Source organism: Lathamus discolor, chromosome 3 (assembly GCF_037157495.1).
Source record: "Lathamus discolor isolate bLatDis1 chromosome 3, bLatDis1.hap1, whole genome shotgun sequence".
In the NCBI taxonomy this organism is placed as follows: Eukaryota; Metazoa; Chordata; class Aves; order Psittaciformes; family Psittacidae; genus Lathamus; species Lathamus discolor.
In genome coordinates this window covers 90038750-90064414 of record NC_088886.1, presented here as the reverse complement: position 1 = coordinate 90064414, position 25665 = coordinate 90038750, and the positions used below count along the sequence as shown (strand labels likewise).

General features: G+C 36.7%; 1 protein-coding gene across 19 annotated transcripts in view; it reads left to right on the top strand.

Moving 5' to 3' along the window:
• Positions 1-25665, top strand: part of B3GALT1 (beta-1,3-galactosyltransferase 1) — a 204269-nt gene that overhangs the window by 36325 nt on the left and 142279 nt on the right. For 2 of the 19 annotated variants that reach the window (XM_065670485.1, XM_065670484.1), the window contains exons 2-4: positions 8861-8924; positions 23578-23676; positions 24974-25075. The exons of 8 other annotated variants lie outside the window; for them this stretch is intronic. The gene's annotated coding sequence lies outside the window, so the exon portion shown is untranslated. Of the gene's footprint in view, positions 1-8860; positions 8925-12540; positions 12612-23577; positions 23703-24973; positions 25076-25665 lie in introns of those variants that run through there. 9 more of the 19 variants (XM_065670490.1, XM_065670486.1, XM_065670493.1 and 6 more) reach the window with 6 other exon arrangements.

The window sequence follows — 25665 nt, the reverse complement described above, 5'->3', positions numbered from 1 at the left end:
TTAAACCACAGTGGAAGGCAATCGAGTCAGACCAAGAACATAAGGTAGTCTTACCATAGAAAATAGCATGCAGTACCTAATAGATTAAGATACCCATTCAGTGAAGGAAGAAAAGGTCAAGTATCGCTGAGACTAGAAAAATCTACTGCACATTGTGCTTATATTATGCTTAAATTATAAAGCAAGTTTTATGTCGAAAGTCTATTCTAGTATTCTCAAAAAAGAATAGTACTAAGGATTTATATTACTTCATTTATCTTTTTAAAAATCAAAATATGTATCATACTGAACTCACTTGAACAAATTTGGTTTAAAGGTAGCTATTTAAAGAGAGATCATTTTTTTTTTCCTGCCAGTAGTAGCAGTATATGTGAAAAAGACAATCAGTTCTGTCATGGACCAGGATGGCATGGTTAAGAAATGGAAGACATCTCTCCTGGCAGGTTCTCAATTCATTTCTGACACCTTGCTGGTAGAATATTGAGCCCTTAAGCTTATGGAAGATGACAGTCTGAAAATAAAGTGTTATGATTTCATCCACAGAACCCCCTTCTGATTTTTTTTACAGCTGATTTGTGCAACTTTTTTTATTTTTTAGTAAATTATTTATTTCAGAAAGTTTTTTATAAATGCTTGGTTATACACAAATAACCATTAATTCTTCATGCTTTTAGGAACTGCATGAAGTCTACCCAGAAATCTTTTTCATCTGTTACAAGATGGCGTGGTTTTGGTTTTTCTTTGTATTTGATGGGTAATTTAATCTACAAATGGAACACATATTTTGCTTTCATATTGTTTGTAGCAAAGGCTTCTGTTGTTGGCAACAGAACACTCTCCCACCTGCTAAAAGGACAGTAAAAACCTGCTTTTTTGAAATGGCACTCAACAGATGAAACAGGAAGACTCCTTCCACAACCTTACATTTACTCATTTTTCTATACTGCAGTTGCCTTTTAAATGCTAGAATGGTAGAAAAATTGTCATACAGCCCCTACTGGAAACAAGCTTCCTAGTTTGTTACTTCCTTTTTTACTCACTATATAAACACACAATTGCAGAAATCCCAAAACTGGCTGTTTGCATGTTCTATAGCCAATGCCCAGAAGTTTTATTTGTTTCACTAGCTGTACTGAAAACTAGCCTACATGTGTTTTTCTGTAGGTTAGCAAATCTATACAGAAAATAAATGCTCAAAGACAACACCACCCCCCCACCCACCCCCCATTGCACATGCAAGAATGCTATATAATATTTTAAAACTGGTCAGCTATGGTGCAACAGTGAAATAGCTTGACAGTAACAACTGTACAATATTTGCATCTCCGTTTAACCTTGAATGCCTTTCTGGGTGCTGTGCACTGACAAGACCGAAGCTAGTTTGGTTTAAATGCTTTCATACTATTCTTTGTACCTACATTATGGGACTCGCTGCAGGATTTGGGGGAAAAAGAAATTGTCTGTGTGATTCAAGCTAAAGTCTCATTGGAATTAAAGTAATTTGAGTAATGTCCAAGATTTTCAAAGAGACTTAGAGGATCTCTGATTTCTCCTGCTTGAGAAAGGCAGAATTCATATGTTCTATAAGCATAAATTAGCTAGTCTAATTAAAGGTTTATAAAATGTACAAATAAATTACTATCTTCTTCTGTATGAAACATTGTTTGTTACGCTGTTATGCCTGCTTGTTAAAAGACCACACACAGTGGCAGTGTAGAAGGATTTTACTACTTGGGCATAGACTGAAGTGCATGAAATGCAGAAAATCTGCAATCACTTTGCAGTTCTGACACAGGCCTGCTTTTGGTGCAGTGCAGCATGTGCACCAACTCAGGAGCACAGAAATTTGCTCTGCTGGCAGTCCAGAAGGACAAGTCCTAAGAAAAGTTAAATTAGAGGTGATCTATAAAGCTGTAACTTGCTGTGCTTTGGGTAAAGATGAAAGAAATAAGGGGGAAAAATGAATTTTCAGGGACATGCTTTAATACAGATTTTGAGAAATATTTGACTCTTTGGAGCTTTAAATGACAGTCAGTTTAGCTGGACCAATACACTGACTCCACTTGATCACGTTTTTTTCTATTTGAAAAGTTTGGAATATCTTTATGCGGTATGGGAGCGCTGTACTCAGTACAAAGTGTTTTACTGTCTGGGCAAAATTTGTGGCAATACGGATGGGACGTGTGGATGGCCCACATTTAAGATTGTTAAAATCAGTTGTGAAGTCTTTATCTTATCCATTCTGTATTTCTGCTTATTCTTTAGAGGGAGAGAATTATAAGGGGAAGAAATAAGCAAAAACCAAGACTGACAAACCCAACTAAATTAGCTGCTTAGCAGAGATTACTAAAATGTTGTAATTGCATACAATTATCTTTAAGTACACAGAAAAATATATGCCATTGGAGGTGTAACATGAAGTTACTTCAGACAGCTGTTCTTTTCTACCAGAACAGGCTGTGATCAATGTAAAATCGGAATAATATGAAAACATTATTTTATTTGTTATATATTAAGGTGATATATTAGCTCTCACAATTTATTGAGAGACTGTATTTTTACATGGTATTGATCATTGTGGGAGAAAGTGTTTTGAAGAAACTTACAAGAACTAGATATGGTTTTCTTAATTCCATGCCAATTCTGTCCGATTATATTTTTAGTAGGGGGTGCACAGTACCATTTCCATTTAGTGTAATGGTCCAGTCAAGACCTAGATGTTCAGCCATGGCTGAGGAAGAAGTAAAAACACCTGTGGTGAGACAAGGGCTTAGCAGCCTACTAGTAATTTCTGTAGATATTTTTAGCTAATTTGTAAGAGGGGTCTTGTCTGCTGCCTTTTCTTCTCAGCTTTATGTAATGTCCCTGACCTGGAGAGACTGATGAAGTCTCCAAGTCTGGACCTGAAAAAGCTGATCGGCACAGCCTGCAGACATTTTGAACTAGTAGAGTTCATTCTTCATAAACACAGAGCTCACTTTTGAGAGAAAGTAGGAAAACTTGTTTCTTCTATAAAAAACATTGTCTCAGCAATGCAGCACATAGACTTACAATTACTTTTTCTTCTAGTAGCTTGGCATATTGATCTTTGGTCACTGCACTGTACAGTAGCCAGTCATAAGTGAACTGTTAAACTGGCATTTCTCTTTTAGAACAAGTTAACAGTGAAGTCCTAGCTCATTAATGTGAGTGTCCCTATTGATTTCTTTAGCACCTGAACTTTTCATAGTATGAAAAAGCTTTACAGGCTAGAATAGCTACATGTTAATCAGTTTGTAATACCTACACATTTAGAGAAACAGTAAACGTGTAATTCATATAATTTCAGGTTTTTTTATAAGTGATGGCATTTTCTGAAGAGGAAAACATACGTAGATAAAAGCTGAATAAATTCAAATAAGACAAGAAATGTCTGTCAATGATGCTAAAGTTATAAAATCATGTTTAAAAAAAAACAAGTTGGAAGAATAAGGAATGAGATCATCACATGTTTAACACAGGAAGAATAAGTGACAGTGAAAAGAGGGACTGCTGAATATGAATGTGAACTATGCATATTGAATATATTGTGGGGTTTTTGTTTGTTTTTCTTTCTTAAACATGCGGGACATATTTTGCCCGTAGTGATCCTACAGAGCTTTCAGTAACCTGGAGTCAGCCCCTTTTTAAAGATAAATCATGTTGTCTCTCAAAACAAACACACCAAATTGTAGAAAGAGACTGTGTCATTGTCTTTAAGAAGTACAGGTGGAAGAGGACAAAGCCAGGTATTTTTTATACTTAATAAAAATAGCAAGTATTTCTAGTGCAGGTGAGGGTAAAGAAATGTTAAAAGCTAAAACCATGAGTATTCGCTATGAGGTTAAATGTAGTACAAGCAAATCAAAAGGCCTCTCAGAGGTTCACATGTCTTGTAAAAGAAATGTTCCTGTAAAGCGTATGTAAATCTAAAGAAAGAAGAATAGAACATTTGTCTAAAGTGCTTCTCAGGTGCATAGAGACAGACAGTCAGTATCATTTTCAAAGAAAATCTTATTTCTCAAAGAATGTCACAGATGTCTGCATTATTAAACTGCCTTTTATGGAAACTTTTGGAAAAGTTCTGAACATTCATTGTGCACTACGCATCTCATTTTGGAACTGGCCAGGCTTGCACATCCAAATGCTAAACGCTGTACAGTATATTATTTATGATGTTTCCAGTAAAGGGGAAAAAAGATTTATTTTTTTAAGCATTAAAATCAAGTCAACACTTCATTATCTGCAATGAAAACAGACTGGAAGAAGCTCTCTTTCCCAGACTGAGGAATAATTTAATTCCATTGCTTTTGAAGCTTGTTGTGCCTCTTTTGACTGGTTCTCCCAGAACTGCTGAGTGTGCGCACTATGCAAATGCATGGAGCCAGTTCAGGTGTCGCATCTGGGTCTGCCTGGCACAGTGAGACAATGTGGAACTGGAAGTGCTGGCAGGGCATGGCAGGCATGCCCAGACTGGCTTCACTTCGTCACATTCCCGTGCAATTTGTGTCCTGTTTGGCTTCTCCAGAACCACATTCTGACAGCACTCCAGAGCTGGTATCACCTTGCTAGACCTGAGCTGGCCTGGTCTATATAATTCTTTTTTCTGTTCATGGCATCCATAACCCAAGCACTTACGTACAAATCCAGGCTGCACACAATGCATGTCCAATCCTTTCTTATTTACAAAAATTTTTAGTATGCAATTTCAGAGGTTATTGCCTAAAGTAAGTCTTTAATTTCTCTGAAATAAGGAGGAGCTTATTCATTGATCATTGAAATAAGCTTTAGAACTTGCAAAAAGCAAAGTGTCCCATTCCTCATAGAGAAAGGAGAGCTAGGACAGGAAGCAACACCGGAGAATAACCACTGGACAACCACTGCATGTCTGACTAGTACTAAACTTGTCTCATAGGTTTAGCTCCTTTCCGCCACTGTGTTAGTCTTAAGTGATCAGCAGAACAGGCCTTATTTTCTCCAGCTGTTTTCAGTGAGTCATGTGAAAAAGAAAACATTACAAAAATTAAGCATATAGATGGCACCAAAAATTTGTTAAGTCAATTTGCATTCTCTGTTAGCTTTATCGTTGCTGGCACGACAAGGCACACATAATACCATCTGTCTTAGCATACATTACAGTATTTTTAAATGCTATTGGCATTAAAAATTGTGGTAGAAAAGGAGAATTTGTCTTCAGTTGACCTTGACTTTTGATCTTTTCAGTTTCAACTGAACCAAAAGGGATGCCATGACAAGCATGCCATGAAACATTACTAGACCTCACATTTCAAGGATAGAAGCATTTTGGTAAAAAAGAAAGATAGCAGTTAGGATCACCACTGGGTGAAAAGATGCAGGATGAATTTAACTGTCTTGCTAGGGAGTCCATGCAGGGGAGAGATACCACAAATGAAAGTCAAGAATAGATATGGGCTCATAAGATCTGCAGGTTGCAGTACTGCTTGTTTTTGCAGAACTGCTTTGTTAGCTTGTTCTTCAGTCTACATCTATTTGTTCGGTATGTCTGCTGCCTCCAGTCATAGCCTTGATGGGGACCTCATCTTCCTATCTACATGTAATGAATCAGCAGATACCATGTACTGGATGAAAGAAAGGGGAAGAAAAAAGTGTTTTCTTAATGATATCCTTGTTAGATGGAAGTGAACTGGCTACATCACGATCTAGATTAGGCACTGATGTTTTCTAAAAATAAGCTTCTTAAATATGCAGAGCTTTAATTTTGCTGTACTTGGAAACATTAAATTGTCATTTGCTTTGACTTCTGCTGGTATTTCTGATTATCAGTAGTTACGCAAACTCAGAACTGCCCTTGCAAGGCAGTTCCACCTTCTCCTGGCTCAAGTAGTGTATCTTGCAACCAACGCCGTTATTTTGGATTTTTTCTCATAACCTCTTTACTAGGTCACTATCTGTTACAGCAGCTGCATGTTTCATGTGAAGTAGACGAGACACTGATTTTGTATTTAGGAACATGCACCTGTGAGAACCCACTGTCCCCTGATGAGCAAAGATCATAGCTGAGCATAGAGCCAGTGAGGAGTACCACCTCCTAAACTACTGCTATTACTCCCTGCAACCCTGAGACTTTTTATTGTTCTTGAAACCGGCTGGCATCAACTGTAGTAAGTAGATTAGAAATAATGGTAAGCAGTAATGAAATGTTTACAAATGTATAACTTAGAGGTGTTCAGCACAATGTGCCATAGTGCTTCCAGTTTTGGAAGCATTCAGTTAATCAATGCAAGGTTTGTCTCTGCAGTGCTTACGGAATAAAGACTATAGATGTTTGTTCCTTAAAAGTTACCTTAAGAGTTACAGGATTTGTCTTGAATATCTTATAGGAATAGATGCACAGAATGATCTGAAAGAGTGAAAGAATTAAATGGCTGATACTAATATGCAGCTTTCCGTAAGAAGCACAGATTTAAACAATGTCAGTGAAATATACATGCTGAAGGAATGCTTAACGTTTAACAGGTAATGGTAGAATAAATCTCTGCAAAGCCTTCTGGGAAGGTAGCAGTAATATCACTGATTTAGGATGTACTTTACACACATTTGCAGCAAGTGTCCATACAGGAGACAATAGCTAATCTATTCTTTGTGCAAATAGGGTGTTGGGAAGTGAATTGTTAGCTACTTCTTCATTATATAAAATTACGACTTGTTTGAGAAGATACCAGTTTGGGGTTTGATGTACCATTTAAAACTACTTTTTGCTGACAAGTAATAGCTTGTAATACGGTTGGAAGGATTTACCTTTTAGAAGTGCGACAAAATTAAAACCAACCAGCCACAAAAACATCTCCTCTCCCTGCCTCTCTTTAACTTGAAATAACAAGTGTGTTACTTCACTAGCAGTTTACAGTCTTAAACACTTTCTTAATGACCCTGATCAACAGGTAGGTACAAGTAGGTACAGTTATGGCTGTATATGCCAGCCGTATATATGACAAATGAGTTACCCTACGCAGGAGCCTGTCTCATCTGTTTTTTACACATATGTAAATCATGTGTATATATTAAAAAGTGTCTGTTTCCAAGCATATATACGTAAACAAAATTATGTATACAATTATGCATTTGTATATATTACTAACAGTAGTTAACTTCTAAGTAGTTCAGGAAATCAGCTTGACTGTACACCACCTCATGATATGACAACCTGCTTTTAATAATAGAAAAAAAATGCAGATTTCCACGCAGGTGTGCAGATTAAGAGGACCTCACTGCATCTGGAATCATTCAAGTGACTGCTGTGAGAGCTAGCTGCAAGTGTGCCAAATGAATACCATGCAGCAAGAGGACTAGTTCTGCTTCAGGCACCTATGGACCATAAATGCCAATCTGGAACTTTTTGATAGTTGTATTTTTTTCATAGAAACTATCTATTCACATGAATAATCAGTTTTCCTCAGTCAGATTGCTCTTTTTTCTTTTCTCATCAGAAGAAACCCCCCTTTTCTTTTAGCTGCTTTTTCAAATAATTTCAAATTAGTTCATGACTCCACACAGACTTACTTCATCTGCAGGATGACAAAAGCTTTCTTGATCTCATGAATGTAATTTTCTTTTAATGAGAACTCTTGAGATTTCTAACTTGAGCAGCAAATATACAAAAATGGTTTCTTTGTTTTTAAGATTCATTCCATGAAATACTGCTTAAATTAGGTCAGGCATGAAAGTTTGAGGCTCACATCTCTAGAAAGAACATAACTGTTATCATTCACTAGTAACAACGTATTTTAATAACATTCAAGTTAAATCTCTAAGCATCCCTGTTTGCCTCTATTCGAAACTACTGTAACAGAAATGAAATACTGGTCCCGTGTTTCAAATGAAACTAAAAGTGAGCCCTGTGACTAAACTGTGCTGGATGTGGTTTAAAGAAAAGTTTCACTGTGGATTTTATAGAGCTATTAATACAATTATTTAAAAATCAATAATGAGATTTATGAGGCTTTTTAATTTTATTGTTTTGGGGGTTTTTTTTTAGTGCAAAGAGTAGGTCATGTTAGGCACAATATATTTTCTACTTTCATTGCTGAAAATGCCCTTTTCTGTCTTTGAATAGCCAATGCTCAAAAAAGAGAAGGCAAAGGCTATTTTTTTCAAAATGTTGTTTTCCTGTCACAGTTTTAGTTTTCATTTAGAGTCCTGAAGAATTTATATGGGGTATCTGCCCATAATTTCTCTCTTACTATTGCACATACCTTGCAAAAATTGTTCAACTTATCTTTTTATAAAAGAAATAATAAAAGCCCATCATTATTTGCCCATTATACTATGAAGCTTACAATGCAAGTAAACCGTATGTAACAGCTTTGTTAGCAAGACTGATTATGATCAACACAGAAATTACATTTAAAAAAAACCCCAATGCTCATTTATAATATGTAACCAGTGTTAGACTGATTTTCCTCTGGTGGAATAATATTTAAAATACAAGATTTCATTGACCAGCTGGCCTTTTTTTTTTTTTTTTTGCCATCCACAGGGGTTTTTCTTCTGTTTTCAAGTCTAACAGAAGTGATTTTAATTACTAGTTCATTAGTGTTAGTAATTTAATCTTTATGAGATAATTGCAGGATGACTCTTAGCATGCCTGTTAAGAATTCAGGTACCATCAGAGCAGAGATAGTTTGACTCTGCTGGAGTTAGAGCTATCAAAGAAGTAGAGAATACTCGAAAATCAAGACTTTTCTGCCGCTAGTACATTATGGGAAATAATTTAAAAAGCAAACAGAAATGCTCCTTAGGTAACCTCTGTTTCATACAACTTCTTAAACTCTAGATTAATTTATGCTGTTTGTTATTTCAGGGTGCAGAAGACTTGGTGATGGGGGAAGGCACTTAAAAGAAAACCAAAGCAACAAAAGCAAAAGGTCAGATAGAACAAATCATTAGACTTATTAAGAAAAAAACCTGAATTCCCTTATGCAGGTTGTTCCTCTCAAATAAGTTTTTCCTTCAGACTGATTTTGTGGTGCTGCGGTACTGGGCTAGACTACACTAGAGACCAGTAGCATCAGGAAATCCAGTGATGACTCTTGCAGGTTATTCAGTTACAGGGTCCCTCTCGTGAATATTTGGAGGACATCTATCTGATCTTTTTTATCTAAAATCCTGTTTACCAACTGTGTATTTCTCAGAGTGAAAGCTGCAGCATAATTCATGGCTAACAAGTGGTACTGGATTTTATAAAATCTGAAAGTTTAGTGCCAGAGATTCAGGTCACTGTTCTTTAGGTCTATTCTTGTACTTATCAGACAAAGGACATTTTAGCAGACACTGATACAAACCAGGAAACCTCTTACTATAGTTTTCAACTCATTAAAGGCTTTCCCAGTTGTCAGTATGAGAATAAAAGCTCTTATAAATGGATTGGCGGGGGGGGGGGGGTAAAGAAGAAATACAAGGAGAAAATAGTTACATGAATTAATTAAGAGTGGATGAAATTCATCAATTTAAAATAGCTGACATGCTGAATAAACTTATTTAAGAAAAGATGCTGTCTTCCAAGAGACAGGAGGAAAAATGTAATGTAGAACCTGTAAAACATCTATTGAATAATACAAATAAGGAAATGCTTGAGAAATTTTAATATTCAATATATTGTAAATGTTTGCGTTTCCTTTAAGATGCTAAAATAAATCCTTCATGAACTTCTGAGAATTAGTTCAGTAAAGTCTCTGAAAAATGAAGATGAAAGCAACAGCATTAATATTTCTCCTGAATTTTAAACCTGAACAATTTAGTGCTACCTGCCATTGTTTATACATTTGCACCAGCTGTTATTGTTCAGACTTGTGCTGTGATTCATACGCAGAGCACACTCTAAAACTGCATATGCCAAAGAGACTGTTGCTTCTCTTGTAGTTTCCTACTAAGAAACCAGGGGAAATATGGCATATGCAATTATTTAACTCCGTGTTATGCCAGGCTTATGCCAGAGGTGTCAACAGAACAAACTAATGTTTTTTTCCTGTGCTGAATTAGAACAGTTTACTTCCACAAGTGTCTGCTACTTACACAGAGGCAGAAAGTGCTGGCAACTATTTGGAACTTGCAAATAGTGATTTACAAGAAGTTACCTAGAGTGCTTGATTGGGAAGTTCTTCACATCTTTGTTCCCCATTTCCCATGTTTGTTAGTCATTGTATTTCTACTCATTCTTCATTACTAGTTATCATCCCCAGATAGTGCTGTGTGGACTTCATGTCAGCAGGCAAAAAAAATTGTCCTTTTGGCTTCTTCTTACTGTTTTAGGCTTTTTTCCTTTGTTTTCATCCTTTAAGTTCTTACCAGAAAATGCTTAAAATCTGTTCAGGTCAGCAACAGAAAAAACATATCCCTCATTTGAATAGTTTTTTGCTGAATTGTGAGTAAGTGACATACCATAAAAAGATCAGAAGCGGTCTACATGCTATTCCATAATTATTAAAGTAGAGCTGAAGTTCTGTGTTTATAAGTTGTAACTCTCTGAATTAAATGATACCAATTAAATATATTTTAAGAAACTTGTAAGAGTTGGAAAAAAAAAATCACTCTACACTGCAAAAAAGAGGTCTAGCCATGATTAATGCAGTGTTGTGTTTGTGAATGGATAAATAATTCATTATTCAGTGAAATAAGTGGTCTGAATATTCATCGATATTCTGTTACATGTGAATTAAGTAAATATAAACTGATCTTTTGGGGTAATGTTACTGATATGTCTATGTTTTATAGTGTCTACGTGAAAAAATAAATTTATCAGGAAAAGAGCAAGGTAATGTCAAGCTGTGGAAAAGGCAATCAAAACCTTTGAGAGGGCACATGAAATGGAACTTGCACATACTCACATCTTGACAACAAGGAAAGATTTTGTTTATGTTTTTGTTGGCATTTCTTTAAAAATCTCACTCTTGTCTGAAAATGTGGTTGTTAATGATACCTGAATATGGTGGTGACAATAACCCAGTCTTAAAACAGCATCACTTCATCATAATTTTGCACAGAGAAATGAGATTTTCTTTTTCATCCCTTAATGCAATTGTATGTATAGAAAGATTACATATGTACGTTTCGTATTCTGTGCTTCTCAAGGTCCTATTTAATTTGTTTGGAAAGGTCTATATACAACTGATAACGAATGACATAAGATGCATTACCAGGCAGGCAACCATTGCTTTTGACTTCATAGAATGACTGGGGAAGGGTGGGAATCTGTCAAATTTTTAGTTTGGATTTATTTTTTTCTTATTTTGACAACAAAGCTAATTTAATATACAATGCTCAGTATTCCTTAGTTATTCCACAGATAACATCTGTGAAAATCCAAGATCACTCATGGATGACCCAAAGAGGACAGGACACAAAAGATTTCATATTCCAGATCTTTTTAAACCAAAGCATGAGCGGGTTTTAGAGTGAAATGAAATGTGACACCTTCTGTGAACTGAATGAGAAGTAAGGGAAGAGACGATAAAGCTTCTTGCTTTCTTTAGTATCTCCTTTTTATGACATATTTCTCCCTCTGTAACAAGCATTTACATTTTGAGAAGCCAGAAGTCAAGTCATTTTCTATAAACACATACTGGCAGGGAGGTGTGAACTCCTTTGACATCATTCTGATCCTATTTGAATTGTCAGTGGTTAAAAGTTCACTGCTACCATTCTGAATCCTTTAAGGAAAACTGAAGTCAAAGAGAAGCAGCAGACAGAAAAGTTCCAAGGGGGAGAAAGGGAGAGGGAGAATGAGGGGAAGCAATAGAGAGCTCTCAAGTAGAGCATGGTCAGTGGGGAGAATCAAGAAGTGGGGAGGTAACAAGGTGGTAATGACTGACATTCTCATTTTGCAATGAAATGTGAATACCTGCTGTATAGGTTATCCTTCTATTCCTGTCTATTCGTATAGGTCCCCTCCCATTCTTCCCTGTGAGTAGGATAGAAGAGTTTTTGCCTGCCCAAGAAGTAGCAAAGTTTTCTAATAAAGAGAATATTTAAATAGTGTTGTGGGCGTTTTGAGGTGTGTCATGGTTTAAGCCCAGTTGGCAACTCAGCCATGCAGCCGCTCGCTCACTTCCCCCCTGCTTCCTCTCCCTGGCTCCCAGAGGGATGGGGAGGAGAATTGAAAGAATGTAACTCCCATGCGTTGAGATAACAGCCCAGTAACTATGGTATAACACAAACCACTGCTGCTACCACCAATAATAATGATAAGGGAAATAACAAGGGAAGAGAATACAACCTCTCACCACCCGTCAACCAATATCCAGCCCGACCCGAGCAGTGATCTAGCCTTTCGGGTAACTGCCCCCAGTTTATATACCGGGCATGACGTCCTGTGGTATGGAATACCTCTTTGGTTAGTTTGGGTCAGGGGTCCTGTCTCTGCTTCCTCCCAGCTTCCCCTCCTCCCTGGCAGAGCATGAGACTCAGAAAGTCCTTGGTCAGAGCAAACATTACTGAGCAACAACTAAAAACATCGGTGTTATCAGCGCTGTTCCCAGGCTGAAAGTCAAAAATACAGCACTGCACCAGCTACTAAGAAAGAGAAAAATGACTGCTACTGCTGAACCCAGGACAAGGTAGGGTGTAGATGTTCATTTTGTGTGCGTGTTGATTTTTTTGGTTGGTTGGTTTGGGCTTTTATTTTATATAAATATGTATGCATATATATATATGCACACACATATATATATTATATATATATGTGTATAAACTCATAGAATCATTTAGGTTGGAAAGGAGCTTTAAGATCAAGTCCAGCTGTTGACGCAGCACTCCCCAGTCTACCACTAAATCACATTCCCAGGTACACATCTACACATCTATTAAATACCTGGAGGGATGGTGACTCAACCACTTCAGGAAGCCTAATCCAATGCTTGACAAGCCTTCTGGTGAAGAATCTTTTTCCTAATATCCAGTCTAAACCTCTCCTGGCACAACTTGAGGCTGTTTCCTTTCATCCTACCGCTTGTTACTTGGGAGTAGAGGCTGACCTCCACCTCACTGCAACCTCCTTTCAGGTAGTTATGGAGAGTGGTATGGTATCCCCTGAGCCTCATTTTCTCCAGGCTAAACAAACCCAGTTCCCTCAGCTGCTCCTCGTAAGACTTGAATATAAATGTATATACAAACATAAATGTATATACAAACATGTAGTATACATATGTATATGTAATGCATTTTGCATTATATTTGCATCTATTTTTAGAAACCAGATATTTTTACTTTTATTAACTGTCACCCTTTTAGAATACCAAGTTGTTGCCTGGGACTGTTGCCCTATTTCAGGGCCTATTTTTAAAGATGATGTCTAGATAACAACACAGGTAGCAACTTCTGTTTATGTATGCTGGCAGTTTTAGGGTCACGTAATGCTAAAAAAAGTTGTAAACTTTACTCTGAACACAATGCAAGCGCATGTTGCTGGAATTGACATGCTAATTACTATTTTATGTCATAATATGCTAGCATACATGAACTGTGATCATTATGGGTTTTTGTGATTCATATGTTCTTATAGTAGCAATTCTAGTACTACAGAGGTGATATATTTTACAAGCTTCATAGAGACCATGATTTTTTTAAACCAGCAAAATAATGTTCATTTAAACTAGTCTATTACGTGTTATTTTATAGCTGTCCACAAAGAGTGGACCCCTGTTGTGGGTAAATCACTTTCCCACATACATTTCAAAGGTAGTATGTAACTCTCAGAGCACCTACCAAGTATAACACTGCCAGCTCCTGGTTATCAGAATTATTTCTTCATTTAAATTAGCAGGGAATTAAAAAAAAAAAACACTTCTATGCCCTCTGTTTGGGCAATTCTGTTTACCACAGATTTTAGGACTTCACCTAATAATCTTCAAAACTGAATTCTTGAACAGCTCTAAGTCAGGCTGAAAGAAGAGGTCTTCCAAAGAGTTGAGCTCCCTCTTGTTGTTGGGTATGCACTCAACTGTGGTTTAATCTACTCTAGAGGCTAACTACCTAACTGGAAACAAGAACCCCATCATGTCTCAAAGGCTTTTAGTCCAAATAGTCAGAATGCATGATGAAGTGGTAAATGAATGTCGGGCGTTAGGGTGATTTTATACTTTTCATATTTCAAAGGGGAGTGCAGTCCTTTGCTTTACTGGAAAAACAGGACCTCTCGAGCTGAAAAATGAGGTCTTGGTAGAAACAAAGTTGAGAACTTCAGCTCTATATAATTGAACTGACTGAAACACAGTCTTGTTTTAGTTTGGTTTAAAGAAACTAAACATTAGCCTACAATGCCCCAAAAGAAAGGAGTACTCTACTCAAAATAACTACACAGGGTTAAATCATGTTGAAATCAGCTGACTTTCTAGTCATGTGGGAGACAATAATATGGGTTTTTTTCAATATTTCTTGTAGAGTATGTGAACTAATCCATCGCTCATCTAATTTCTTAAATTATCTTAGAGGTTGAGAATAGCATTTTAATTACATTCCTCATTTGCCTAATTTAGTTAATCAAATATTAAAATATTACCATGACAGACACTGCAATAATATGAAAGCATTTAGCATCAAATATCACTTCATTAAAAGCAAGTTTTAATTTTTCAGACTCCTCCTGTGTCTCACAGTAAGCAACAACAATACTAGAGAATTCGTAACAACAAAAGGCGTTGATTCAGGTTTCACGCTTTCTTCCTGAGTGTGGCAAATGCTACTGCATTGTATAATACTAGAAGACACAAGGTAAAGCAAGTGTAGTTTCTTCATGTTTAGATCAGCCAGTCTGAAATAAATTATTCCTAGAAAAAAATTATTTTTAGAAAACAAACAGCATTAGACGAAGTGGCTTACTTAATACAGAAGCCTCAAACTGACATTCACCAGCCTCTACCAGAAGGAAAGATAACTCTACCTTTCTCTGCTTACTGTTGAAAGTTTGCAGCACTATCCAATGGTTACATCTACTGTTATAGTTTGTAATATTTCTCAGACACCAAAAACGCGTTAGTAATCTTTGCATCTATTCTTTAGAATTTCTCACCTAGCTGAGTTTGTCTTTTGGTAAATTGGGTCCTGTAAGTATGTTGTTTTCACGAGAGGAGGATTCTTGGAATCCGAATATCCCCCTTCTGTCTTATCTAATGTACAGAACCTGAACTCTACTCTTTGGAGGCCTTCCTGTGGATTGGTTTTGGGTCTGCCTTAACACTATAGACAATTACTTTTGTGTCATTCATTTATTCTAGAAAAGAGCCTAAAAATTAAAGTCTCCTGTGTATGTAGAGACTCATCAGGACTCTGATGATGGACAGCAGTTTCTTTCATTTTCATTACCCTACTATATAAAGCTCTTGAGGGTGACAGTGGAAAGTTAGAATTGGCTGCCAAGTTGGCTAGAGGAGAAGGAACACTACAATACAAATAGCAATGATTTTATCAAATGTATAAAAGGTCGCGGTGAACATGAGATAATGATACAGGTTAATTTACTTAATTAAAATACAATAATTTGAAGTCATTGGAAGAATTGATGGAGCGTAGTACCTATGAAGAATTTTTCCTGTTTCTTAACTGAAGCAGCATTGGCTGAACAGACAACACAGCACCATATATGCCAGGTAGATACAACCCTGGAAAACTGCTTGTTCTGCAGCAAGAAAGCTAAATGGTAAGGTATGTAATGTGGAATGAGTTTACTTGCTTGAAAAATGAAAGTTGGCTTGAGAACTCCGATACACTGATTTCAAGATAGCGAAGAAAAAAATGTCATGGTAGTTGCCCAGATGTCTTGATTTAGACTTGGCTCATCTGGCAAAACTCTTACTGGCATCAGCATGTCATGATTTCACTCAATAGATGCTTAGGAAATCAGAGGGAGTATTTCGAAGCAGAACAATTCAATGAGGCCATCGAGGGAAGAATAATCTCCAGTAGAAGAGTTAGTAATAGTTGCAAGTAACTTGTTACTGGCAGTCTAAAGTTTGATATATTTGCCTGTCTCATTCAGCTTGGGAGATATATATAGGACATAAAACCTACTATTTTTTTGTCATTTTGCTAACACTTAAGTATTAGATAATGTATGTGAAGATCTAAACAATAAATGCTGGTTTTGAAACAAAGTTGTAGGGAGCTGAAGTTTTCTTCACAAAAATAATTACCAAAAGAACATAAAAGGCAGAAATTAAATCAGCCTGAATTCCTTTTTGACGTAAAAGGAGATTACCAATTTAAATTACATTTTCTAAAAGTAATTCACAATAAAGTGCTACTGAGAACACTGACTTGCCAATTAAATGTAACTACTGTAATCCCTTATATTAACCTGGTGACTGCATGTTTTGTAATAAATGTAAAATTTTAAAGTAGTGAGAATGACAAAAGAATTTTTTCTAGTAAAATAAGAACTAATGCTCTGAATCCATAAACATTTTCTTTAGCTAAGTGATAATTTTCTGATAATATCCACATTTTATAGCATGTCTATGTCAGAGTGTCCTTATTTATCTTAGTTTTTCACATAATTATACCTTATTTCATTTAGCACAGTGATGCTTTGTCTGTGGCATGAAAAAGAATGAGCAAATGTCACTGCAGAAAGTCTGCAATCTCAAGATTCACCCACAGGAAAAATTCTGGAAGCTTTGCTCCTAGTCTACTTTTAATATCTTTCATCCAAAAAATACTGCAGAGTATTTCCCAAGTGGAAATACTCCATGGTGTTGGCTGAAAAGCAAGACCAAAATCCCCAAACCCATCTACCTGTTAAGCTCTGTCTTTATAACTACGTGCTTTCCTCTGCTTCTTTTTATTAGCCGTTACTCTGCTTTTACCTCTCAAGAAATATTACCCGAAGTCTTTATTCTTTCCACCCCGAGTTTTAAGTGTTACTTTAACCATTGCACCAGTCCCAATGCTAAACCCAAATTTTGGTGTTCTTTTAAAATAATGAAAATTCAGGGGACTTTCCTGTTTAGAGACGCTTCACAGGAGACACCAACGGTGGTACCGATTTAGGCTACAATTTCCTGTCAGGGTCAATGCATGTAAATTGTGTGTCAGGTTTGTTTAAGTACCAGAGTCATCCACAGTCGTACATTGGTTGACTATGCCTCATCAAAGCAGTTTGATACAAGGTGGCTTTTCGATGGCAGAGAAGGCTATTTGAGAGCAAGCGACATGAATTTGTTCTGAATGGTGCCGACGTCCACATGTTGTGGGTACATACCACAGCCTCAGCATTACACTCGAAGGGGTGTTGGATTCACTAGTGGCCCTGCTAGGCTTACATGTAAAATGTTTCCCTGCCCCACTGTTTACTACTAAAATCCATAAGTACCTGAGTATTTTTCAGGAGGAAAAAGCTTGAAGCTTGCAGTATTCTCATGGAAACAGCCAAGTTCTATCTTTGACTTCAGCTGATATTTTGCTATTAATTCACCAGCTTCCACAAGTCCATTTCAGCATATTAACACTACAGTACACTGGTAAAAATCTGATATCCTGGCAGATACAAAATACACATTTCAAGGCTCCTTGAGATTAGGCAGGGAGTTAAGTCCTAAATTTGGCCCTATTTTTTCTAATTCCTTCTCAATGGCTCTGATAATTGGATTAATCAATATGAAGCTTCTCAGGTGTTTTTTGAGAGCACAAAATCTGGTTTAAACCCAGCTCAGAGGCAATGCTTAGCACTTTGAATCCTTGGCGGAAATGGGTTTCTTCAGCCCAGAATTAAGTATCAATATTTCTAGGACAGGATGGACTTAGGCTTCCATTTCCATGTGGCTACCTACAGACTGGTTACTGTAGCAATCATTTCTGAACACCTTCCAGTCCCTGTGGATTACACAGGATAGACTTGGTACCTATTTCAGGACTGTTATTTCCACTAGTGATCAGGGAACTAATGAATATCTGCTCCCTGCAATTCAGTCTGTGTTGTAGTAATACCAAGGAAAAGTCTATGTTCCATTTCTCTGTATTTTTCAAAGGATATTTTCCTTGCCAGATTTTCCTCTTGTCTGTTCATCACCTTCTAATGCCCATGATGTAAAACTACTAAATATAAGTCTAGAAATATTTCTTGTAGACATTTAGTGGGGCTAGCAAGGAAATACTTCAGAAAAGTGAATAATTTAATAGCTTTTAATATCTTTGCTCACTGTTGTCTGTGAATATATTACTTTTCCTCAAAATATAGTTTTTGTTAATTTTTCCACTAAGATGCAGCTATGCAATGTACTATAAGATGTAACTGAGTATATTTGCATTGATGTATCTGGTTGACATTCCACTGTTTGACTGTGCAGAGCTAAACTAAAAAGGAGGGCATTAGGAAAAGTAATCTGGAAACAAATCAGTGTTCAGAGGTAGCAGAACGTTTTGTGACTTTGTGATATTTATAAAATAATGACTGGGCAGATAGAAGGAAAATATCAAGTATTGGAAATAAACATCTACTTAAGGACTGACTACCCAGCATGCAGATATTTGAGTTGGCGGGGCAAAAAAATATACATGCAAAAAGAGCTGTCGTAATTGTACAGAGGTTGTGGGGCAATGTGGGATTCACGTAAATGCAGGGAAAACAGATGTCCTGCAGCAGCCTACAAGATCTGTCTCTTCTAAGAGCCAGGTAACATGGAAGATCTAGCTCAGGTATGTAGGCTGGACAATGCGGTGTATCTTACCATACAGAGGGAAAGTAAAAAGTACTGTCACAAGAATGATACGCATTTGAAGGAGGATTGCGGTAAGAAATCTCTGTTAGCACAACAATGCAGTGAGGATAGGGTGCCTCACAAATTATGAATTCCAGCTGGATCAGAGTGAAGATTTTACCATAGAGGGAAACTTGAAAGGCAGAGAGATCACAAGTGCAGCTTGTCTCTGAACTACCACAGAAGTTATGTTTAGAACTAGAATAAATCTGAATTTGCCTTTGAATATTATTTAGGTGACAAAGGTGATGAAGGAATAAAAGCATGGAGGTGCAACCTCATCTCAGAATTTCATTTTGATGGTTTCTAGATCTAGGAATGTTTGATAAGAACAAACAGTGTCTGTGCATACTGCCTGTACACTGCAGACAGATGTAACCGAGAGGCAAAAGACAGTGGGTTTTTAACCCCTAGAAGTTGTATTATTTGTTAAACACAACAGGAATTTAAATTATTTTCCAATTAATAAATGTATATGAACTGCACTGAGAGAATATTTAGGTCTTGAGAGCTAGAGGAAGAATATACAGATTGTAATGACAGTATAACGAATGTAAAATCATAACATTTTGAGACTCATTATACATAGATAAGAGTTCAGTATAGTTAAGAATACCCATGATAAGAGTTCAGTATAGTTAAGAATACCCATGTATTCTTGACCTTTCTTTGAAATACAAAAATGGTGCTTAGATGTGAACTTCATTATGTTCTCCAGTGAGACACAGCTATTCATTTTTTAACTGATTAATTTAGGTTAGTGTTGATGAAAGACTTCATAGGACTAAATATGGAGATCTCACTGGCAAGTATACTTTTATAAGCAGCTATCACCTGCCTAACTAAATGCTTATAAGTAGCTATTTTGTCAAGTTTTTCTGTATACAAAATAATAATTAAGTAGAAAATGTAAAAATTAAGTTGTGTTACTCCATACATTGAACTTGGCTTTTAGTCTTTGTTATGAAACATGCTTCCTCAGAAGCACAGATACAATTAAAAAACCATCATGTTGAACAGCAAATAGACAGAAGCATGCAGGCTGTTCTTCAGTAAATGAAACCTTATAAAGAAAACAGCACCTATGGGATTATCTAATAAATTGTTTCTTGAAAACTATAAAAGGTAGGAATATGTAAATCATGCACTGGGCAGTTCTTCAGGAAAATTATCTGGATTTGTACAGACTGGGACCATCTCTGAGAGTTTCAGTCTAAACAGCAGAGTTTGGAAATTACAGGAAATAGATCAGGTTTTAATTCTAGAGATTAGGTGTGGTGTTTAGATCATTTAGTGCAAACTGCTGTGCTGTGGCTGTTTTGTGCCTATTGTGTGAATAAATGGACAACAGAAATAAAATGGCTTATTGGCCATTCCAGCAGGGTGTTTTGAAATTATAAAGTAGGAATTTCTGCAGCTTTCTGTATATGCTTTCTAGTGAAGTGATACATGCAAAATATAATAAATTAAAATTTTTAGCTTATAACTGGTTTACTGTATAGACAGAAATGAAGAAAAATAAGTGATGTGTTTATAATACAAAACTCTGGAATAATTTCACTGTTTAGAAAAATAATAAAAAATAACTCTATGAAATTATTACTTCATTTACACCATGTCTCTTGGAGCATGGGGAATCCAACCAGATATCTTGTATTAATTTGAGTAGACAGGAGTGATAAATTTTCAAAGCTCTGCTGACCTTGTAGTAGCTATCCCAGATTGCAGTACCTGAAGATCTTATCCCTTTCCTTTTGTGGATAATTTTATCTTTGGCTAAAGGTCAAAATCAGTCTGCTCGATAAGCAATTTCAAATTAAAAGCTGTAATAACAGTTCAGTAAAGTTCTGTCATTCTGCGTAAAGTGATTAAATATATGTAAGTATATGACTAAATTTTCTACTTAATCATCTTCATGTATTAAAGGAGTCTTAAAATACCCCACACCATTGTCAGAATAGCATATATAAATACATTTTATAACGTAGATTTACTGATGTCTGTAAGGTTTGGGCTGTGTTTGCTTTTAAATAGATTATTTTTCATGGGACTTAACTCCAAAGTCTTGTCTTAATGCAGTACTTGTTCTGAAGCAATAAGATAAATTTTTAAATAGAGATGTTCATCTTTTGATGTTGAACTCAGGTTTCTGAGTACTCCCAATAGAATAATCTATCCTACAGGGTTTACTCATATTATCCTGATTTATATCATATAATTGTCTAAACAATACTGTTACAAGGTGTGGATATAACAGTATCAATACAAACAATACTTCTAAAGATAGATTTACTCATGATGAACTACACTAGAAAAGCTAAAATAAAAGTTTTAAGAAGCAAATTTTGTGCAGAAATGAGGTTTTAGTATAAATAAGGAACCGTGTCTTATTGTTAATAACACTAAGTGTATAAAACTTGAAAGTAAAACCCAATTTCTGAACGGATAGAATGGAAAAAGATCTGCCAGATTTGTTCAAGTATACCTTTCTGCAAGGGGAAAAGTCAAGAACAATTAATCTGATAAAATTTAATTTAAGTCTGTTCAGATTTGTTAGAGGATTGTTTAAAGATTTTACTTGAGTTTGAACTCACTGGTCAAACATATATAGGTTTTATATTAGACCTTGGTTTTCAGGGAAAGCTTAGTCTTCTGTGAGGGTATATGTGCAGGTAAGGACCCGTGTTGAAGATCGAACATTGCAACTCTGTTATTAAGTAGCATTTTACTTGGAGAGATAACGTCAGGAAGATGTCTTTACTTTGGCTGCACTTTTACATAATCTGCCTTGTTGAGGTTGTTGAATGAACTGAATTTATTCCATATTTAATATGGAATGTAATTTCCTGGGAAACTCAAATTGGAAGACAAAAATCTATTAACCTGGACAATGTAAATCATTTATTTAAAAATGTATTACTAGAAGCAAAGGTGAACTAAAAAAACTTTCTCACTGGAATCCATTTACTCAGTTGCTCATATACAGCCTGCTAGTACATGCTAGTATGTGTTTAAAGGTATAATACAAGCTTCAGTACAAGTTGATGAGGTGGCAGCAGTTCAGCCTCAAAAGAAATCTTGGAGTTTCAGTTTGCTGTACCTTTTCACTTGAACTAAATCCTTTGACCTGCATCTTACCTGGGATGCTACAGAGAAGCACAACAGAGGGCTGAGGACACTGCATTTGGGGCATTTGCAGCTTTCTCTAGCCTAAAAACTTTAGGAAGAAAACTTGGTGTTCCCAAGAGTAGGCCAGAACACGAACAACAGGGGCAACAGTACATAAAGGGAACGTTTGTAGCACTGACAATATACACAGTAAAAGCATTCAAAAGCATGATATGAGTTAAAAGACTGTATGTAGGAAGCTGGGACAAAGGAACAAACCTGTTGGGCCTAAACGATGACTCCTGCCAACATTATTCTTGTGCTCATGTAATCACTTATATTCAGGTTTCTTTACTGTGCCCTTTACTGATGGTTGAGTGCTTGGCATAAGCCCTGCCAGCACATTCAAATCTTTCAGGGAGCAACACTGGTCCTCTGTGTCAGAAATCCTGTTTCTTCAGTGCCCTAGGCAGGTCATGAGCGAGTCTGATAGCTGTCCAAGCAGCATGGGTACAGGTTAATGATTACCTTGTCCAGTTTCTGGCAGTTCTAACACAGCCCTGTGCGGCTGCTGGATGCCATCCAGTCAGCAGTTTTCCATTCCAGGAAGCTGTGGGTAGCTGTGACGAAGCACACATCACAGCTATCTGTGCTTGACCTGTGCAATAACAGCCCATGGCTGAAAACCAGTCAAAGATAAAAGAAACCCAGGGATTTGGCAATGCTGTTTACACTGGTGTCTGACATCTTTGCTGTTCATTCAGGCACTTGGCTAAACATGCTAAACATTTTTGTGATCATAGCTTGATATTTCATTAATATAAATGAGCCAAGTTAATGCTGTGTGGAGATCTACTGTACAAAAAAAAACCCAAAAAACTAGTGCCTGTTAATTATGTTATTCCAGCTATTAATTTAGTTCTTGTTTCTTTGATGTAATCTGTATAAATTCTTAACTGATTATGCATAACTGATCCAACCCATTTGTTATGACTAATGAAATCAGGGGCTTCTTAATGGTAGCAAATGTGAGCTATTAGATTTGAACCTCTGTCCTTCTACGTGAATTTTGTCTGAGGTTCTTTAAACTCAAGGCTTCAATGGGGAAAGAGAAAACCCTCCCAAAGTAATATGAAGACAGATGTGACCTGTACAGTTCTGCACACACTTTTTCTTTAATATTCTTTATTACTGTGCTGTCAGAATATATTTAATATCATGTAAATTCTGATGTAAGAGAATTAGATTAGTTCTATATCCAGTGAATGACTTCAGTGTTTTGGAATAGTTAAGTCTTGTGGAATTAAGTTGCTGGCCCAGCATGCCATTAGCTTCAGATTATTAATGCAAATTTAAGTACATTAGCACAGTACTTAATATAATAGGGCCTGTCCTTCTTCAAAATTCCTATGACTTTGATGAAAAAAGCTGTCAAAGAAAGAGCCTAGTAATGGCACATCTTTAAGTTTACATGTTCCCACACAGTAAATCAGTTTGTTACTTATTGACTGCTGGATTGGGCAAAGTTGGCAAGGTGAGGGTCAGCTGTCCCAACAATTCCTGGCATAAATCAGTGTAGTAAACATCTTTTTTTCACCCAGGCTAATGGGCATGCACGTATGGTTTCCTATGCCCTTGCATAGTCAGGGGACAGACCATGTGTACAAGGATTTTTTTGGGAAGAGGCCTAAGATGCTCATCGATTTCCATTTGCTCTCCTGCTAAGGGACGGACGTTCATGTTCCCACTGCAATGTTATGGCTCATCTGAAGAACCAGGAAGACGGCAGTATTGCACAGAGGATAACAATAATGGCAGCACAATGGTAGGGCAACAGAGGATGGAAGGGAGGTGGGTGGTTTGAGATTTACAGTCTTCTATATAAGTCTTAACCTTAATCCTTACTATTTTTTTGTCCACTTACTCAATAGGATAGCTTTGGGTGTGGGGAAGAAATCTTCAGAAGTGACATAAACTGTCGTGTTGACCAGTGCCAAATGCAGCAATATGGCATATCTTTGGCAGACATGATTTCTAAATCTGAAAACTCCTGGAGTGCTAAAACAATAAAATAAACGATGAAAAGGTTTACAGCTGCTGTATGTCAGGTTCTGTGTGTAAATTTGAAATATGCCAGTAAGAAATGCAAAAATATCAGTTGTACAGAACTGAGTTATCGGAACAGTGCAGTTCAAAACAGAATCAAAGATGACAGACACTTTTATGTACTTTTTGTGGCCAGAAGAATAATTTCTAGGATAGAGAAATAGAATATAGTCATATGATATACTAAGTATCTATGATCTTCAGGAGCATACTTTTCCTCTATGCCTGTTTATTTGAGGTGCTCATTGAGTGTAAAAGCAGCAATTATTGTGGTTGATTGGCTAGAATCAGAACAGGGTTTAGCAGTGAAAAATGCCAGGAATACAACAGCTGACATATTTGTACACATACGGGTTTTTTTGGACATTCAGGCCACATCTAATACCAAATAAAATCGGCTCCAAAGTCATTCATCAGTTCAGAGATGAAGATGTTAGTGGGTTTTGTGAATACAAGGTCACAATATTTTAGGTAAATCGTCTATCACCAAATGTAGTTTAGGGGAACCCAGTAATGTTATAACCCACAACTCCACTGAATGCTTGTCTTATCTTGCTTGCAATTAAAACTTACCCAGTAATACTACTGCTTAAAAATGACCTGCACTAACAAAGGAAGTAAAATATGATGCAGTTAGTTCATTCACTCTGGCTGCTGCAAGTAATGCTGAACAGTTTAGATTTGATCCATGCCTATCTTGTAAACAGTAATTTTTGTAACTTGTTCAGATAGGGGACTAGACTAATTTCTTATACATGCTCAATTTGCTGTTATTTTTTCCTCAGTCTTATGTCTAGAGATAGTTGTTTCAAATAATATAGTGCCATCACTCTGTGATAACATTTGAACAAAGCTTTCTCAAGCAGACATACACAGCCAGGGCCCACAAGTGAAGAGATGATGGAAAAAGGCAGCAGCAGCCTCACACCGACCCCAACACTGGCAAGTTTGATCCTTAAGATCACTAAGAAAAAGAACTACACAGCATATAGACACATCTCCAAATGTCATTGCAGGTAATTCTTGAAAGGAAGGACCTAACAGCAAGTCTTCAGGAGAACATCTACTTCAGGAGGCAGGACGCACAGATAGCAGAACCTGAAGGAAGGAGCAGCCTGGTATACTGTGCTAGCATTGGAAGCCTATTATGTCACTTCAAGCACCTGACATTACAAAAGAAGCAAAAAATACCATGAATATTGAATTACTAGGAACTGAAAAAAAGAACTTTACTCCTCTAAGACTCCACAGTAATACTGCAGTCGTTCAAATATCAGCTGTCTAACAGATGTGGTAGCAGGAGCATGCTCTATTAGAAGAGGCCTCTTAAACTTTGGGGTGTCTTTGTGTACCCTTCTTTGTGTACCCTTTTCTTCTGTATGACACTGCAAGACCCAGTAAAAGCAGAAGGCTTGATCAAAATATGTGAGGAATCCAGAAGCAGAACAATTTTTGTACATAAAGATGTCCTGGATTCCAAAGTCAGTTTTGATGACACACTTTGAAGAGCAGTCCTGCCATATCATGGTTTGACAGATACAGCCAGAACGTACTCTGTGACATAAGCTCTCTGCTGATCAGTTCTTTGCAGGATGATTTGGTAGCACAGGGCAAAAGAGGAGATAAAGGATACTTAAGATAAAAGATACTCCAACAGTGATTGTTGTTCTTTGAGATGTTATGTTTTGAATGGATTCCGGAATCTGTT